Source organism: Capricornis sumatraensis, chromosome 11 (assembly GCF_032405125.1).
Source record: "Capricornis sumatraensis isolate serow.1 chromosome 11, serow.2, whole genome shotgun sequence".
In the NCBI taxonomy this organism is placed as follows: Eukaryota; Metazoa; Chordata; class Mammalia; order Artiodactyla; family Bovidae; genus Capricornis; species Capricornis sumatraensis.
This window is the reverse complement of record NC_091079.1, coordinates 43,513,204-43,533,079: the sequence shown is the minus strand read 5'-3', so window position 1 is coordinate 43,533,079 and position 19,876 is coordinate 43,513,204. Positions and strand designations below refer to the sequence as shown.

The following is a 19,876-nucleotide window of genomic DNA, read 5'->3' as shown; positions in this document are numbered from 1 at the left end:
CTGTCAGAGGGCCCAGGATAAGGAACTATGAGTGGTTTCGAGGAACTTTTAGGAACTGATGGCAGCCCTCAGCCTCGGTCTTGCCTACAACCTGAATGAGCTTAGAAACTGAGTCCTCCCCAGAGCCTTGATCTAGAACACAGCCAGCCAACACCTGGAGTGCGAGACCCTGAGCAGATTTAGTCTAGCCAGGAAGGACTTGTGATCACTGAACCCTGAGCTGAGAAACAACTTTGGAAATATCCTGCAGCAAAAGAAAACCAATGCTCTTTTTTCTAAGTCCAGCTTCTATCTGTTCATAGAAAATAACATTGTAAAACCACCTCCCAGTACTGAAAACTGTCCTCAGGGGCAGAAATGTATAGCCAACAAGTGAACGAGGACGAAAAGCATAAGAGCTCTTCCAGGAAATCACTTATCTTTCCTACAAAACCAAGATATTTGGGACCAAGCAGAATATACAAATCTTTAATGATCGTGCCTACTCTGGGGGCTTCCCTGGTAGCTCAGATGGTAAAGAATCTGCCTGCAATGCAGAAGACCCGGGTTCAAACCCTGGGTGGGAAAGAGCCCCTAAAGAAGGAAATGGCAACCTATTCTAGTATTCTTCCCTGGAGAATCCCATGGACAGAGGAGCCTGGCGGGCTACAGTCCATGGGGTCACAAAGAGTGGAACACAACACACACACACACACACACACAAACACAGGCCTACTCTAAAGATTATCATGTATGAGTAGGTCATCTCAGAAGTGTCAGAAGAGGAACCAGCCCTTCCATGATATTTTACAAACATGGTCACCAATGGCATAATGAACATTATAATTTATTCAGGTTTCCATGACATATAGGAAAGGTGCTCATATTTTATTCATCAAAAGAATACTTGATTATCTACACAGTATCCTTTGTAAGTGCTTATTGACTAGTTCCAAGAAAGGCTAAGAAATACATGCCATCTACATATTATACAAGAAAAAGTAAATATTAGACGATGTTTGCCCACTGCTTTTCTTAAGAGTAACCATTAGTCACTAAAATACACATATTCTGGATTTCATTTTGCTTCTCTAAGCAATCCTACTTAATTTATAGATATTTGTATCATTTCTACCCCATGCCAGGCTCCCCGCTAGGCACCCAAAAAAAAACATAAGATAGTAAGTCAGTGTCTGAATTCCAGTTATCCAGAGTCTGTTACGAGAAACATCTCTATAAAGAATTGAAACAAGCAATTTCAATCAGTAGGATGTTAGTATTATGGGGACTGCTTAAGATGCAGTGTTACCTGTGAATTATGTAATCTTGGTGCAATGGTGCTGGGCAAGCATGCTTGCTCAGTCAAGTCTGATTCTTTGTGACCCCATGGACTGCAGCCCACCAGGCTCCTCTGTCCATGGGATTTCTCAGGCAAGAACACTGGATCAAGTTGCCATTTCCTCCTCCAGGGTATCTTGCCCGACTCAGGGACTTAAGCTGTATCTCTTGCATTTCCTGTATTGGCAGGCGCATTCTTTACCACTGAGCCATCGGGGAAGCCCACAGTGATGCTGAGCTGTCAATTAAGACAGTGTGTATTCTATCTGTCCATCCATCCAAGATGCTCACGAGTTAAACAGAAACAATTGACTGAATTAAGGGCTGTTCTGACATTTGTTGTGTGCCTAAGGACTGTGATCAACTACGTATTTTTAATGAAGGAAAACTAGCTTTTCATAAAATACATCTGTTGTTATTGTTCAGTCGCTAAGTCGTGTCCGACTCTTTGAGAGCCCATGGACTGCAGCACACCAGGCTCCTTGTCCTTCACTATCTCCTGGAGTCTGCTCAGATTCATGTCCATTGAGCCTGCGATGCCATCCAACCATCTCATCCTCTGTCGTCTCCTTCTCCCCCTACCTTCAAGTTTTCCTAGCATCAGAGTCTTTTCAAATGAGTCAGCTCTTCCTATCAGATGGCCAAAGTACTGGAGCTTTAGCTTCAGCATCAGTCCTTCCAATGAATCAGGGTTGATTTCCCTTAGGGTTGACTGGTTTGATCTCCTTTGAGTCCAAGTGACTCTCAAGTCTTCTCCAGCACCACAATTTGAAAGCATCGATTCTTCAGCACTCAGCCTTCTTTATGGTCCAGCTCTCACATCCACACATGACTACTGGAAAAACCATAGTTTTGACGACACGGACCTTTGTCAGCAAAGGGATGTCTCTGCTCTTTAATATGCTGTCTAGGTTTGTCAAAGCTTTCCTTCCAAGGAGCAAGTGTCTTTTAATTTCATGGCTGCATCTATCCATTGTTTAATATGAAAGATGGCTTATAGATCTTAATCTGCCACAATTAAGTGTACACATCTCTAATATGACAGTCTGAGTCCAACAAACTTTCCCCATGCATGGAAAGGGAGCATTATCTTCCTCACTAACCTCCAAAATTCCCCAAATAAAGTTATATTAAAATCATGCTGACTCCCCAGAAACAGAGCATACGAGAATTTGGGACCTAAATCAAACCAAACATTTCACCCCTGACCCAGCAACGTAAAATGACAGTAACTGTATTCTGGGAGGGATAGAGTGATTACAGTAGAGAATACTGAACATTACAGTTTATGAACACACACACGCAGTATCTATTCTACCAGTCCTGCTGGGAGGAAATGAAAATCTTAATCCCCATCATTCCACCATGGTTTTTCTTAAGTGAGAAATTTCCCTGCGATAATGCTTGTCTTATTTGGCGTTTATTTTTAAAAGGATGAGCTGTGACTTTTCGCACAAGCTGTTTTCAAATTCCACCACTTAAAATTATTCCTGAAAGAACTTTCTTAGGCTCAGCCGTCAGATGTTTAACATCTGCTGTGCATTAGACAAAGTCAAGGATGCAAAACACGGTGCTTAGAAATCACAGGCACATAAATAATGCAGGGGTGGGATGCAGTGAAGCCGACAAATTGTGACCCTAGCCATCGAGGCATTTATACATTGTCTGCGGAGATCTGGTTAATAAATGTGCAGGACTTTAAAAAAGCAATAATACATAAAGACAAGAGGACCAGGAGGGGAATACCTGGAATAGAGGATTTCTGCTGATGGGCTCCATCCCAAAAGGCAGTCGGCCCACCCACCACATGGTCCCCCGGTACTCTGCTGCATAAAGTTGCACTGCAGGTGGGACGAGGCCTCTTGGATTATGAATATTGAATTTTGGTTCCTTTAACTCAGTGGCTAATGAGTTAGTTTTTCCAGTAGTCATGAATCGATGTAAGAGCTGGACCATAAAGAAGGCTGAGAGCCAACAAACTGATGCTTTCCAAATGTGGTGCTAGAGAAGATTCTGGAGAGTCCCTTAGACAGCAAGGACATCGAACCGGTAAATCCTAAAGGAAATCAACTCTGAATATTCACTGGAAGGACTGATGCTGAAGCTGAAGCTCCAATACTTTGGCCATCTGATGCGAAGAGCTGACTCATTGGAAAAGATCCTGATGCAGGAGAAGAAGGGGGCAGCAGAAGATGAGATGGTTGGATAGTATCAGTGATTCAATGGACATAAGTTTGTGCAAACTCCAGGAGATGGTGAAGAACAGAGAAGCCTGGCGTGCTGCAGTCCATGGGGTCACAAAGAACTGGACATGCCTTAGCAACTGAACAAACAAATTTATTCTTGAGTAAAAACAAAAGCATAAAGGCAAGTAGCCTGTGCTGGCTCTGAAGGAGCTCAGAGCCAGGCTTGGAGGAGATCCTGGCACAGCTTTGGGGAACCTGCAGCCTTGGTCACACAGACCCACAGCCTCACCATGGACATCGAATCTCGGTGTCCCATCTGCCTGAGGGGGCCAATGAAAGAGACAGTGACAGCTTGTATGAAGGTCACCTCAGCCTCAGCACTGCATTAAGCGCTCCTCAAGAGCATCTCATATAACTCTTATCAGAACCTTTTGAAGCAAGAGCCAGGAGAACAATCTAGAAAGAATAACAGAATGGGGCGAGCACAATAGGGTGGTTGTGAGGATTACGTGAAGACAGTGTGCTGTGATGATCAGCATTTTACAAGGCATGCAGTGCTTAATAGATGGCATGAATCATCATTCCTTGGCTGAGTGAGGAAAGGGGGCAGGGGATTTCAAGCAAAGGAAGAGAGTAGGGTTTGCAAAAAGCCTTCCAGATCACAAGTAGACCAATACAGCTGAGAAGGATTCCAGGGAGGACAGCAGGAATGGCTGGGATATAAATCTGAACTCGATGTGGCTGCAGCTGAGTGGCCGGCCTCCCGCATCCATAACTTTTACACGCATGGTCCAGGGGAGTTAGGGCAAGACTTTCAAGAATGAAGGTGAAAAGAGATACTAATTTCATTGAGATCCACCCACAGGCAACACTCAAGGAAGACTGAAAAGGGAGCAGACAGGGGGCAGAGAGACTGGTCAGAGGCTTCAGCAATATCTGTTATCTTGCAACAGGTAGTACCTGGGGCATGGCCCAGATGGTAGAGAATCCGCCTGCAATGCGAGAGACCTGGGTTCAATCCCTGCATCAGGAAGACCCCTGGAAAAGGGCACAGCAACTCACTCCAGCATTCTTGCCTAGAAAATCCCACAGACAGAAGAGCCTGGCGGGCTATAATCCAGGGGGTCACAAAGAGTCAGACACAACTGAGCAACTAATGCTGGAACAGGTGAAACAGAAAGAAAAGGACAAACATGAAGGAACAAAAATACTTAATGAGAGGATACTCTGAGGTTTTCCAAGATGCTTCCTTGGTAATGGAGGCTCAGTGGTACCAGGAGAACGGTCAGAAGAGGGTGCTGGCTTAACAGAAAGATTGGGAGTCATTCATGCCATCGTGAACTTGAGCCTGGAGTGGAATGTTGATGATATGGGTCTAGCAAGTGGTGTAAAGGTTGAGATCATCAATGGGGAAGCACAGGTGTGGGTGTGATGTTCTGAGTGTAGGTGACCCAGTGACCGAGCCTGAACCCTGCGGGAGGGCACACTTAGGTCACAGGACGTGGATGGACAGAGGAGGGCAGGGAGAAGATGAGAGAGACTGACCTGGGAAGACTGAAAAACAGTCACGAGGTCCTGAGGGCAGGGGAGAAGGAATGAACCAAGCATGTCCCTGATTTATACATCAATTCAAGAGCAGCGAGGGGGAAGACAAAACTGAAGCAGAGCTGGGGAAGCGGGAAGGGGAGGAAGGAGGAGGATGACCACAGACAGGATGGGTCCTGAAGGGGACACCATCATGAGAGTCAGGACATCAGGGCTCAGAAGGCAAGAAGAGTGAAATTAATACCGAATCTTATGTCAATCAATGTCAACATCCCTTTTAAAATAAAAAAGCATATATATTCAGCACCACCAAACTCATCCCCTAAGGAACACTCAAGGCTTCTATTTTTATCCTCAAACTATGAACAGAAAATTTTCCTGAAAAGAGCTTGCAGGTGCTTCTGAAAGAGACTAAGTCAGGGAAAATCTACTGCAAAATATTGTTTATTAAATAATTCACTGCTGATTGACTCTGTGATAATGAACTAGGTTCAAGCACTGGAGAGCCTGAGGCTGGCTTGAAGGATTATTAGGCAAGTGTTTAGAATCAACACTGAATTTCTACAGTGCAGATGTAATCCAAGGAATGTGAATCCATTAAGCTTTTATGCTAATAACTGTTCAGGAGAAGTTGAAAGAGAGGTTAAAGAAAGAAACTGAAGTTTAAGTCTTCCTTTGACATTAAAAGGATTTCTGTTCAAAATTCTCAAGTTGGTCGCCTAGCACACTAACCTCCTACGTGAAGAATCTATTTTTAAAGACACTAAAATCTCAATATTCATTACACACATTAAATAGTCTCTCAAGTTTTACAAGAGAGCAGTCATTCAGCAAAACAAGTATAAACCTTACAGAGACAGACTTCCTCCATTGCTGTTTGATAGGAAACAACCTCTTCATATCCTTACTAAGCATCTTGCTTGATTAATGTTAGTTTTGAAAGAAGAGAGAAAGAAAGGAAAAGAGAATAATAACTACAATCCCGTGAGGTCTCTCTCTGGTTAGCCACATCCCAGGTTCCGCAGCCTCTAGGTACAAGTCTAGGTGATGGGGAGAGGGGAAAATAGCAGCCTCTAGATCCAGCCACATAGGGTTACAGCCCATGAATACACTCCCTGGTCCTCACACCTCGCTATAAGCAACCTACCCAAACACACAATACAGAAACCACCATGCCAACACTCAGGTCGTTAACGCTGACCTCTTCTCCACAGAGTGACATAAGAGCGATGTCACCACCTGGAATCCTACAGAATGTTTACGTATCTGCTCCCCCAAAATGTAAAGTAGCTCATTCTTCTTGCACAGTTTCATAGGAGGGGAAATCTATCGCATCTCCATTTGCCACCTAATCAAGTTCATGCATGGAACACTATTTCAGGATTGTCTGAAAATGCTCCCTGCATCACCAGTATTTTCGTAACTTCCATCCAACTTTCTTTTGCTTTGAAAGTATGTTGACATGACGGCTGTCGTCAACAGCTCTAGAAATCTGAACAGGCTCCTTGGTTCAAGCTGTGAGATCTAAGACCCCACATATTATTCTCCCTGTATAAAGGCACCTGGCAATGTGTGTTCAACTGGACCACTATCAACCCAGGAAACGGTGACCCACAGCCATCCTCAGGTCGAACGGCACAGTCGAGCATAAGCATGGGGACAGAGCATTTAAAACTCACAACTAATGCTTGCCTGACTTGGCATCAATCACTCTTCTACAAAAGTGAATGTGGGGACTTCCCTGGTAGTCCAGTGGTTAAGAATCCATCTTCCAAAGCAGGGAACACAGGTTCAATCCCTGGTCAGGGATCTAAGATCCCACAAGCCATGGGGCAACTAAGACCCAGTGTAGTCAAACAAATAAAGAAATTAGCTATTTTTTTAAAACAGTGAAAGTGAGCAGGTAATACAGGCTGAAGACTAAGAAATGGCAAAATGTACACAAAGATTTCCTTCTTCAAATCCTTAATCTATGGGGTTCCTAAAGATGAACCAAAAGGGAAGAAATTATCTATGTAGAAGTGGTACTAAGACATCCTGGGTTTGATTCCTTAAAGGGTAACTTGCACTTAGTGGGAGTTTTTCGGTATATACAGTATAACAGGAAGAACATGATACGTGGGATGATGAGGCTGTAGGTTCAATCTGACAGTTAATGCCTGGGCTCCTACGAACTGTGCTTCAGCTTCCTCACCCATGAAGTGGGCACTCCAGAACTGCCACAGAACAGCAAATCACTTCTGAGAAGCTAGAAGACTGCGCTGCTAATATTTTATTTTAAAGTCTATGAAGTGAAGGGAAAAGTCACTCAGTTGTGTCCAACTCTTTGCGACCCCATGGACTGTAGCCTGCCAGGCTCTTGTGTCCATGGAATTCTCCAGGCCAGAATATTGGAGTGGGTAGTGCTTCCCTTCTCCAGGGTATCTTCCCAACCCAGGGATCGAACCCAGGTCTCTGGCATTGCAGGCAGACGCTTTACCATCTGTTGTGTATTTATATACAGTAGGGACTAGTTCTGACAATTTCATTGCAGAAAATATGAAAATCCAGGCATAGCTCATGTGATAATGGTAAATTTCGTCATCATGCCTAGTGAAGGATGGAATCCATGCCCCCTGCATTGGAAACACAGAGTCTGTTTTTTTATTGGAGTATAACTGCTTTATAATGCTATGTTAGTTCCTCTTGTACAAATATGCGAATCATCTATATGTACACATATATCCCCTCCTTTTTGAGCCTTCCTCCCACCCCCCATCTCATCCCTCTAGGTCATCACAGAGCACGAAGCTGAACTCTGTGCTATAGAGCAGCTTTCCACTAGCTATCTATTTCACACATGCTAGTGTATATGCCAATGTGGGAGCATGGAGTCTTGACCACTAGACCACCAGGGAAGTCCTTGGTATGACAATCTTAATATAATTCCTTTAAATAAGATGAAAAGAATCCTTGGTTTGTGTGTTCCACTACTGCAATAGTTTGCACAGGTGGCCAGTGAACTGTAATCAATAGAAGCAGCTGGAATTGCATTACAAGGCCTCACATGAAATACAGCCGTTCATGGAAACATGAGAGACCCGGGTCTTCTGAGCACAGAGGGCACCCGGGCAGGGGAGCAAGCAGGTCAGTCCATTCACTGGAGCACCCACTTGGGGGTCAGGCACTGCTCCAGACCCTGGGCACAGAGCTATCACAAACACACAGAACTCCCCACCTGCCTGGAACTTACTACCTCCCAGTTCTACCTGTCAACTTTCTAAATGAAGAGCGACGCAGCAGCCAGGGAGAGTATGATCACGTCGTCAGAGACGGGGACACACTGCAGCCGTGAGGAATGTGACACACCCAGGGTCGCTCAGAGTGGCTAAGAACACAATTCCATGGACAAAACGCAAGGTCCTCCTGTGGGACACAGGGAACTCAGTTCAACATCCTGTGATAAGCCACAGTGGAAAAGAGTATGAACAAGAATGTATACATATGTATAACTGAATCACTTTGTATATAGCAGAAACTGATACAACATTTAAATCAATTATATGTGTGCATGTGCTAAGTCACTTCAGTCATGTCCGACTCTTTGCGACCCCACAGACTGTAGCCCACCAGGCTCCTCTGTCCATGGAATTCTCCAAGCAAGAATACTGGAGTGGGTTTCCATGCCCTCCTCCAGGGGATCTTCCTGACCCAGGGATCGAACCAGAGTCTCTGACATCTCCTGCACTGGCAAGTGGGTTCTTTACTCCTAGCGCTATCAGGGAAGCCCCGAATCAACTAACTGTCAATAAAAAAAAATCACCACCAACATATGGGAAAAGAACACATTATAGAGAGAGAGAGAGAACGCAGTTCTAGTGCCCTGAACCACTCATGTGGTGGATGCAGTGATAGGCTTCCTCCTGGAAGAAACATGGCAACAGTTAGCCCACAGCACACATACCTGTACCCACCCACTTACTGTCAGATGATGAGTAACGTCACTTCACTAAGTTTTAAAGCAACTCTTCAACAGACTATTACACTCAGACTTTCAATGAATTAAAGCTGCCTTTCTAAAAAAAGCTTTTTATTTTAGCCGTTAACTCATTATTTCCTAAAACTAAATCACATACAAACTTGTTGATCAGTAAATCGCTAAGTTGTGTCCGATTCTTCGTGATCCTGTGGACTGCAGCACGCCAGGCTTCCCTGTCCTTCACCATCTCCCAGACTCTGCTCAAACTCATGTCCACTGAGTCGGTGATGCCATCCAATCATTTCATCCTCTGCCACCCCCTTCTCCTCCTGCCCTTGATCTTTCCCAGCATCAGGGTCTTTTCTAATGAGTAGACTTTTCTCATCAGGTGGCCAAAGTGCTGGAGCTTCAGCTTGAGCATCAGTCCTTCCAATGAATATTCAGGGTTGATTTCCTTTAGGATTGACTGGTTTGATCTCCTTGCAGTCCAAATGTATATGCTATCCATTCTATTTAATGCTGAACATATTTAATTGGTAAAGCAGTTTGCAGGCTTTGTTTCAATTCATCCACACGGTCTTTTGTCCCTGTTTTATGAGAATTTCCAAGTGCTGCCAGGTTTTAACCAGAACCAGCACTTTCCTAAAGAGTATCCATGAATCCCCAATTCTAAAGCGTGAGTGAGTTTTGTTGGCCTGCAGCTACACAACGGCCAAAATATTTCAAACTGGCTTTTATTTTGTGACTCTATTGTGTGAGGTCTATAATTTCCAAAATTACTAAGCCGATTATTTTATAAGTATAATATCCACAGCCTGGCCAACTCCATCTACTTTAGAAATGAGCACAGGGACTTACTTTGATCCTTCTGGTGCAGTCCCGGCAGTTTTATTCTCCTAGTAGCTGTTGTTTTCATATAGGAGTTTTAGCATATGAAAGTTTGCTACATAAAATATTGATTTTTTTCATTCATGCATTTTTAACTGAAAGGGAGCTTTGATATACTCAGGTGAGCTTATAAAGCATGAACTCTTATCATAGGTATAGTATATTCATTCACTGTATGGTCATGAAATTTTTTTTAAGAGTATAATTGCTTGACAATGTTATGTTAGTTTCTGCTGTACAACAGTGTGAATCATCCATATGTATATGTCTATCTCCTCACTCTAGAGTCTCTCTCCCACCGCCCTCCAATCCCACCCGTCTACGTCACTACAGAGCACCGAGCTGCTATATAGCCGCTTCCCACTAGCTATCTGCTTTACACATGGTAGTGTACATGTATCAGTGCTACTGTCTCAATTCACTCTACCCTCTTTCCCCTCCTGTATCCACAAGTCTGTTGTCTACGTCTGCATCTCTGTAAACAAGGCTATCAGCCAGTTTACAGAGGGCTAGGCAGCCAGTGGGACAGGCTGAGATGTACTATGCGCCCTGGGAGATGCATGGTGGTCCATGTCAGTGGTGCCCAGGACCACATGCCATTCACTCTGGTAAGCGCACATGGTGTCTCTGAGGGCATGAAAGTCTCCATAGGTTACTGCAGGAAGTAACCCCCAAGTATCATGGACAGGACTTCAAGCAAGCCCCCCAAACCTGTGTCAGTACCAGACCAAGGGCCGTCATATTCACCGGTCCACATGCCTCCCAGGAAAGGGCACATGTATGTTCACACAATCAAACCAAAATAAGAAAGAATCAGGCAGTATGTTACTTTTTTGGAGAGACAGTGCCACATATCTTTGAGAATGAAATTCTAGAGCCGGTCTGATTGGGTTCAAATCTTATTTCACTACTTCCTAGCTGTGTAACCCTGGACAAGCTATTTCACCTCTTTATGCCTCAGTTTCTTCATCTGTAAAATGGAGATAACTCAACCCAGAGATGTGATGAAGATTAAATGAGGTGATAACATGTAAAGTATCTAGAACAGGGCCTGACAATATAACCACTATTCCACCACTCAGATGCGGTGCAATATTGTATAGTATTATCATTTTGGTAAGAAAATCAAGGCCGAAAGAGACCAAATAGCTTGTCATGGGTTTTAGAATTCGTCAGTGATTTATTCCAGAATGAAAATGAAATCTATAAGAGTCTCCCTGAGACCAACTTTCTGAAAAGGTAAAGCCCACAATGTGAAGCCATATGTGGGGCTGAAAAGCAAATTCCTGTGCATGTCAGGGCTCTGATGATGACACGGGGCATCCCTCACCGGCCACCTGAGCTGATGTTGAGTAGTCACCTCTCGTTGTGGGGAGGGGAACACCCAGTGGACAAACAAGTCCAGTGTATACAATCAGCCATCGACAAGACTTCAAATCTTAGAAGAGAATCAGTGTCAAAAAGCCCTGGCATCTCTCCCGGGTGAGGGGCCTCCTGCTTTCATTCATGCTCTTTAAATATCAACCAATGCCCACTGTGTTCCGCTGCCACCTTGGAAAATCATCTCACTCATTTCAGTGCAAACAGTGTCCCTGCCTAGTGCCCTGAGGGAGCCAGGCTATTTCCACAGTGTGAAGTGGGACAGCTAGAAATCAGAAAAGAGCTGACATGTTAATGAGCAGGTGCTGTTTATCTACTTCAAATTCCCAACAAGGGTCCAGAGAGAGTTGATAACTGATTTGGATGCAGATTACAGCTCTGAGATAATGGAAAACAACATCCACAGGAAAGCAGGTCTTCCCCAGCACCTCCATCTAGTGCCGGAGAAAGGCGTGGTCCTGCCTAAAGAACTGCACACGGGCCTTGCGCACACAGTCCAGCTGTTCCAAAGTCGTCCAGAGCACCCACATCTTAGACTGCTCTCCAGAGTCTGTGTGATCATCACCCAACTAGTACCACTCTCTTAAGAAATGATATGGGGAGGGCCTCCCTGGTGGTCCAGGGCTTAAGAATCCGCCTGCCAATGCAGGGGACACAGATTTGATCCCTGGTCTGGGAAGATACCACATGATGCTGGGCATCTAAGCCCATGCGCCACAGCTGCCGAGCCTGTGCTCCAAAGCCTGGGAGCTGCACCTAGCGAGGCCCTCACACCCTGGAGCCTGTGCTCCGCAACAAGAAAACCCACCGTGGTGAGAAGCACACACACCACAACAAAGAGAAAGCCTGTGCACAGCAATGGAGACCCAGCAGAGCCAAAAGTAAATAAATAAATTTAAAGCATGAAATGATATAGGGAGATTACACTGGGCAAAATTTAAGTCTGTATATCAAAAAGTCCAGGTAAACCAAAGTCTGAAGAAGCCAGCAGCGAACAGGTATGCTATATAAGACAATCTGTGTAAAAGGCAGCCAAACCCTAAAAGGGTCACATGGCATCATCTCTGAGTGACATCAGCATCTCACCCACAATTCCCATCACTGTTGCATTGAGCTAGTAAAGCAGAAGAAACCACCCAAACCCTGTTTTTCAACAGCTTAATACAAATGCATATGTTCTATTTCTAAATCAACGAACATCTATGATTCTCAAATGTCTTCATGATAAAGGTAATTAGTGTAATATTCTGGGTCAAGCATAGAGTACAGTAGCTGAAAAGTAGGAATAACATTATTTTCAGTCTAATAGCATTACCTGTTCTTACTCACTGCCTGAGTATGAGTCCAATCAGAAATGATGTCCTTATAGCTGATTCACTTTGCTGTACAGCAGAAACTGATACAACACTGTAAAGCAGTTATACTCTAATAAAAATTAAGTTAAGAATGATCTGTATTTACATAAGCTTATCTCTTATACATTTGTAATAAACTTTCAATATTTATCTAAAACAAACAAAAAAAACACAATGTCTTATGGAAACAGAGAAATCGGAAGCAATCTCTCTTCAAGATAAATGTGAGGAAACAAAGGCTTGGAGACTTTACATAGCTTATCTGAGGCCAAATGCTGCCAAGGACTCAAGCTGACTTCTGCTTATTCCACACGAGACGGAGCCAGTACCAGGAAATAAGTTTAATCTTTAGTGCTGCTCCCTGGCTTACTGCAGAAGCTAGCTGTCAACCATGCAGTCAAGTCACAAAAGGATTGCGGAGTCCTGCAACTGAAACTGAGAAGGGGGTGGTGTATACACTGGTTTAGGGATGTCCTCATTTACCGGACAGGTCATTCCAGCCAGTGTTGTCCTGCCAAAACCCTAACGCCACATGTTTGTGACAGCCGGTGACCACCATGACGAGTGAATTTCACCCCCAGGGGTAACGCCCTCAGCTCCCCTTCCTGGCGCTCACAGCATACCTGCTGGGACTTCCTCGGACCATGCCCCCCGCCAGACCCCAAACAGGCAGAAGCAACAGAACAATTGCAAGTCACTATGGGGGAGGAGGAGGCACTGAATCCTGAAAGAACACTTGCAAACATGTGGTTGAAATGTCACCATCAATGAGGTGATAGGGAACACCGAAATCCTTAATCACGACAGGACGTTTTGCGTACGGGGGAAAGGATAAAAAAGGAGAAGAGTGGGAAACAGTGCCACGTTTCAGATTAAAAGGGCAGTCCTGTTTTTTTTACTAAAATGATCACTTTCACTTAATTTTTTTTTTCATGTGCTTACATTATTATGCTGTACCCTAGAAACAAGATTTTCCCGTTTCTAAACCCTTCTTTAAAAGCAAAGCAAGATAAAAAGCAGGCGCACTTGTCATATAGGGTTTCCCTGGAGGCTCAGCTGGTAAAGGATCCACCTGCAACGCAGGAGACCTGGGTTCAACCTCTGGGTTGGGAAGATCCCCTGGAGAAGGGAACGGCCACCTACTCCAGTATTCTGGCCTCCATGGAGTGTATAGTTCGTGGGTTCTCAAACAGTCAGGCACGACTGAGCGACTTTCCCTTTTCTGTCACTAAAATTTATTTTACTAATAAACCCTATGCCAACAAAGTTGCTGAAACAAGGATGATGGAGAAAGGAAAAGCTGTAAGTGGACATTTACAGCTTCATTAAAACTGAGCTTACCAAATGCTGGTCTTGATCTGGGGGAGACCCTCGAGGACCCACAGCCCAGGAACACCTGGTCTGGTCTGTTAAGTGTGTGCACATGAGTCACTCTTTAAGAGTGTTATTTTGGATACTGGTAAAATGAAATGCTCAGGGGAAAACAAACTGCTTTTGCTTGCGAGACAGTCAATCAATTGCCACAGAACACAGATGAATTTGCTTTGGGGACAGTAATTTGTGCACTTCTCAAGAGCAGGGGGCCTGCCTTCCCACAGGGTACCATGGATGCCAGGACATATGTGTTAAGTGAACTGTTAAAGAGCAAATGCAACCACGTGGCCACTTAGGACACTTCTGGGTACCAGTTCTGCTCCCAGAGCCCCAGGTGAAGCACAGCTGTCCTTTACTGGGGAGTGTACCAAAGGCTGACCATGTTCAATATGATTTTTTTTAAGCCTTCACTGGATTTCTTGTAATAGTGTTTCTATTTTATGGTTTTTTTTTGGCCACAAGGCATGTGGGATCTTAGCTTCCCTGATCAGGGATGCAACTTGCATCCCCTGCATTGGAAGGTGAAGTCTTAATCGCTGAACCGCTGGGGAAGTTGCTCAGTATGATTTAATACACTAATTATTAGTACTTTCTGTAAATATTTTAATTACATGAAGAATACATATATTCTTATAAAAATAGAAAAGGATATCTTTGCTGAATTCTTATAAATGTATTATGAAAGTAGCTGTCGAAGGGTCTCAATTTTCTCCTCTGTAAAATAAGGAATTAAACTTGACACCATCTCCATCTTAAACATTTTAGGATTTCATATGGAAAGTACAACACAGTTCTGAGAAAAGAGCACAGACATCAATGATGTCCTAGGGTTGATGGGGAGTGCTGGTGGCACCGGATCCAGGGTGAGCGATACTGAGATTCACTGCAGCATTATTGACAATAACCAGGACATGCAAGCAGCTTAGATGGCCATCGACAGATGAACGGATGAAGAAGCTGTGGTACACAGACACAATAGAAAATTATTCAGCCATAAAAAAGAATGAATTTGAGTCAGTTGAACCAAGGTGGATAAACCCAGAAGCCTGTTATACAAAGTGAAGTAAGTCAGAGAGAGAAAAACAAATATATAGTAACGCATATATTTGAAATCTGGAAAAATGGTGCTGATGAACCTACTTGCAGGGCAGGTATGGACGCAGATATAGAGAATGGACTTGTGAACTCGGGGAGGGGAAGGAGAGAGTAGGATGAACTCAGAGAGTAGCACTTAAACATATGTATTATCACATGTAAAACAGATAGCGAGTGGGAAGCTGCTGAAGAGCACAGGGAGCTCAGCTCAAAGCTCTGAGATGAGCTAGAGCAGAGGGATGGGAGGGGTGGGAGAGAGGTCCAAGGGGGAGGGGTACATGTATACTTAAGGCTGACTCATGTTGCTGAACAGCAGAAACTAACACAACATTGTACCTCAATTATCCTTCAATTAAACATAAGTTTAAGGAAAAAAAATTAAGTGAGAAACGGCTAGGACACATTTATAAGCCATCAGCAATTACTCATGAGAGAAGAATGACACGCTTTTTCAATAGGTACAATTATCCTCCTACAAGGACCTTTTGAAGACGAAGAAACACAAATTGGGTGACTTACTAGGTCAGAACAATCTAGAATTCACTGGGTCCCCTACAGCCTGCATCCCTGCTTGCGTCACGTTCTGGTGATCCTTATCTGCTCAGACAGAGGCCAGAGAAGGAAGAAGTTCTCTGAAATGACGTGCAAACTGCAGGGTGAACACAGGGGACAAAAACAAAGATAACAAGGCTTGGTGGCCCTGAACACCAAACAGTGAGAGAGAGAAAAAAGAGGCATCTGCTTTCCAACTCTAATTAACTCAGAAAACAAGTCAGAAAACACAGCCCAGACAGTACTCGTTGAAAAAGAGATGCTCGTAAAAAAATTTAGAAGACTATAAACAGCACTCCTCCTAAGATGGAACTTCATCTTTATGACTGAAGTGTGCACCTTGAATTTGAAACAATTTCAGTCCACAAATTTTCCTTTAGAGAAGGAAAGCCAAATTACACATCTGTGTACAAAAACCGGAAAAAGTGGTAAGTATTGTGCTTTGTTTTTTTTTTTTATAAAGTAGCATATGTACCAATTAGAATCATTTACTGCAGATAACAGGCTTTGCAGAAGGTTAATCAGAGCCTAGGATTAGAGACCAAACTGGAAATATTTTTTAACATACTTGTACCTTTATGCCATGAATACATAGGAAGTCTATCAATTAACTTAACGATCTCAAAAAATCCTCAAATCCCCAAACCTACCATCAGCTGTTTTTCTCCTTTAACTAAACAATAAAACAAGGTAAAAAAAAAAAAAAAAGAAAAGTAAAAGTATGCGCTCAATCTTGTCTGACTCTTTGCTACTCCACAGACTATGGCCCACCAAGCTCCTCTGTGCATGGGACTTCCCAGGCAAGAATACTGGAGTGAGTGTTGTCATTTCCTTCTCTAGGAGATCTTTCCGACCCAGGGATTGAACCCGAGTCTCTTGCAGCTCCTGTATTGGCAGGCGAACTCTTTAACATTGAGCTACCTGGGAAACCCAAGGAAAAATATGGTTGCATATTAATCAGAGAAATCCAGTCTAGGAAAATCTAAGTGAATATTACAGAATCTTAAAGAAACAGGTCACTCAGTACAAATTCTTAGGCAGTGAAGGGTTTGAAGAACTGAGTATCATTAAATATTGAAGCATATTCCTGCTTAAATGGTTTGCTCTTAGGTGGTACTCAGGTCAGATCAATGCCAAAAGCAAATACGGAATGAAACTCAGTGAGAGCTGAAACCAAAGGTCACCTCTGCAGGGGATGAACCCACTCTCTCCGTTTGGAGCAACAACTCAACTTCTCTGTGGTTTGCAGAAACTTTCCCAAGGCACTGCTATAAATTTTGAGAAGTAGCTGTATTATTTTTACTTGTTTAATCTCAGGACCAATCATAACTTATGTGCAACCATGTAACCAAGTTGAATTTTTTAAGTTATACAAATTAAAAAAAAAAAAAACAGCCAGCATAATTGTTGACTGGTCTCTCAGTCCTGTCCAACTCTTTGCAACCCCATGGACTGTAGCCCACCTGGCTCTTCCGTCCATGTGATTCTCCAGGCAAGAATACTGGAGTGCGTTGCCATTTCCTTCTCCAGGAGATCTTCCTGACCCAGGGATCAAATCTGCATTTCCTGCTCAGCAGGCAGATTTACCACTGAGCCACCTGAGAGGCCCCATTTTATGGGCACCACCTCATTTAATGCTTACAGTAACCATGAGAAATAGGTATTGTCACCTCTGTTCTGCAGAAGACAATAGAACAGAAGCTCTAACGTGGATTATACATCTGTGCACCAGCCTACACAGCAACTCATCCTTCGATGCTCACAAGGAGCCTATGATGTGGACTCTGCCTGTATCCTGATGTGACAGGTGAAGAAACTGAGGCACAGAAAGTGAACAGCTTTCCAGCATCATGCACATTGCATGTGGCTGAGTCCAGATGCTGACCTGGAGCCCACTGTCACCAAAGCCACCAGCCCCAGGAAGTTCTGGCTCTGTCCACCTGTGAGAAGAGCTCCAACAGCAGATGAGAGGGGACCAGAGCTGGGCTGCCCAGAGCTGGAGGCCCCCTCGCCGATAAGCCAACTGTTAAATCTAACTGGGGACCATCTCAAGTTTCCTAGAAGAACTCACAGTCAGGAAAATATGCCTTGCCTCAAAGCTAGCACTGCTCCAAGGTCTTCGGAGCATCTGACCAGCGTACACGGCATCCCACGGGATACAGGCACTGCCCACATCCCAGGATAGAGACCGGGTAGGGACGATGCTCGATGTCCTCCCAACACTCATCCATCTCTTAGTTCCTACAGTCAACCATATGCTGGACCACAACAGGCTCTCTTGGTCACTGGGCTGAACAGGCCAGGGTCTCCCTCAGCTGCTGACAATGCATGGAGACAGACAGACAGACACCCAGGAGAACAGTGCACCAAGGGCTGTGGAATCGTGGCCAGTTGCTTTCGAATATTCAGTTAGGGGGGCATCAAGTGGGGATGGGGTAGAGTCAGAGCGTATTTGAGAAGGCGACCGAAGCTGAAGAAAGAGGCAGGAGCCGGGTGTCTCAGAAGCGAGATGAGGCCCCTGCCCTGTAGGAGGGAGGCAGAAAGTCAGGTGAGGGCAGTCCCACCAGGAGGGAGATTGCTGGCTCCTTAAGGACAGACAGAGGCGCTAAGCAGAGATGCGACAATGTCTCCAGAGCCAGGCTGGCGGCGGTGTACCACGAAGGAGGGTTTCAGCCAAGGGAGGAGCTCGCCATTCCCACCCAGCGTCCAGGACAAGGATGCTTACCCTGGCTGGCAGCACCTGAGCCCCAGTTCTCCCCAGAATCCTGGCGCGACTAATGTATTATCAAGGCAAGATGGGTGGGTAAACATCAGTTTACTAAATGAGGGCAGAAGCCACCAAGATGAACAGGCACAGACAGCACCCACGGTCCCCAGCTCACAGAACCCGCCATCTGCATTTGCAAGGGCCACACACAAGGAAGAAAGAAGGCGCAGCCATCAGCAGAAATTACGAAACCACCTTTCCACACAGAATCTTACCCTGTGGGATTAGGGCACTTATTACAGACTAAGCACGTTTACTAACAACATGAGTCCATGCAGAGAGGAAAGCGACTGAAGTGTGTGCACCCAAATTTAGCCAGTGTTATCTCCGGGCTTTGGGAGAGACCAGTCACATTCTACATCATAGATCGGGGTCATTTAATTTTCTTGCATAATACATTTTCTGTTAGTGACTGGAGAAAATATAGCAGGTCTCACACCAAGTGAGAGTGTTTACAAATTCATCTGTCGGGTGGCAGTCCACTGACGAGGGACTGAGCCTCGAAGAGCCCCAGATTTGCAGAAAAAGCAACTGTAAGCAAGCACCCGGGCAACATCAAAGAGAGCCAGGGAAGTGCACACATTTCAGGGCCCGGGTGGTTGGCGAGGGAGTGCTCTGGGCACAGCCAGAAGCAAGGACTGCCTCTCACTCAGACCTGGCAGCACAGAGCTGGGGGGAGGTCCTTTTCAGAGGCTGTCCCTCCCACTCCTGCCAGTGACCCCACAGGACAGACGCCACACACCCGTTTGTTGAGTGAATACGTGTGAAGAAGGGAGAGGAAGGAAAGGGAAGGAGGAGACAGAGAGAGAAGACAAGGAGGGATTGGGTGGTGGTGACGGGGGAGGGGTGGTGAGGGGGGAGAGACAGGAGGAAGATGGTGGGAAAACAGGGAAGGACACCCAAACTCCGCTCGGCAAATAAGGAGCTGCCATTACTTTATGATCATCAGATGTACACATGAATTTAATAACACAGTTTTTAACATGTATTACCTTTTACTTCTTTTCCAGGCTGTAGAGTCTTGTTAGCTTCCAATTCAAGAGTCAGAAAGAACAGGAGAGGTGCCCTGGATGTCCAGTTGGAGACAGCTAAAATAAAAGAGCAGAGATGATTATGATTATTCTGGAGAAGAAATGTGATTAGTTTTTCAAGTATCATTAAAGAGAAACTAAGTTTCACCATGTAACAGAGAGTGTGTATTTCCTAATCTATCTGGGAAAAATCTGGGTCCAAAGCCTCTTTCTTATAGAGCTGCTCGATTTGGGAAAAAGACAAAAGTCAACTATAAGGTGGGCTTTGCTTGTGCCCTTAATGGAAAACAACTTAAAGAGCCTGTGGGCTGCCATTAGCCTGGAGATCCCTGTGAGCCTCTCTCTACCTCATTCCAAGCCCAGCATCCCCAGTAGGACACAGCATCCTTGTAATTCACAAAACCGAGCAGGAAATGATGTCGCCTCCT

General features: G+C 44.6%; 1 protein-coding gene across 1 annotated transcript in view; it reads right to left on the bottom strand.

The window, feature by feature from the left end:
- The window catches only part of FAM110B (family with sequence similarity 110 member B), a 111,623-nt gene extending 92,124 nt beyond the window's left edge, over window positions 1-19,499 (bottom strand). The window contains exon 1 of the mRNA XM_068983921.1: window positions 19,410-19,499. The gene's annotated coding sequence lies outside the window, so the exon portion shown is untranslated. The remainder of the gene's footprint in view (window positions 1-19,409) is intronic.
- Window positions 19,500-19,876: the final 377 nt, after the last annotated feature.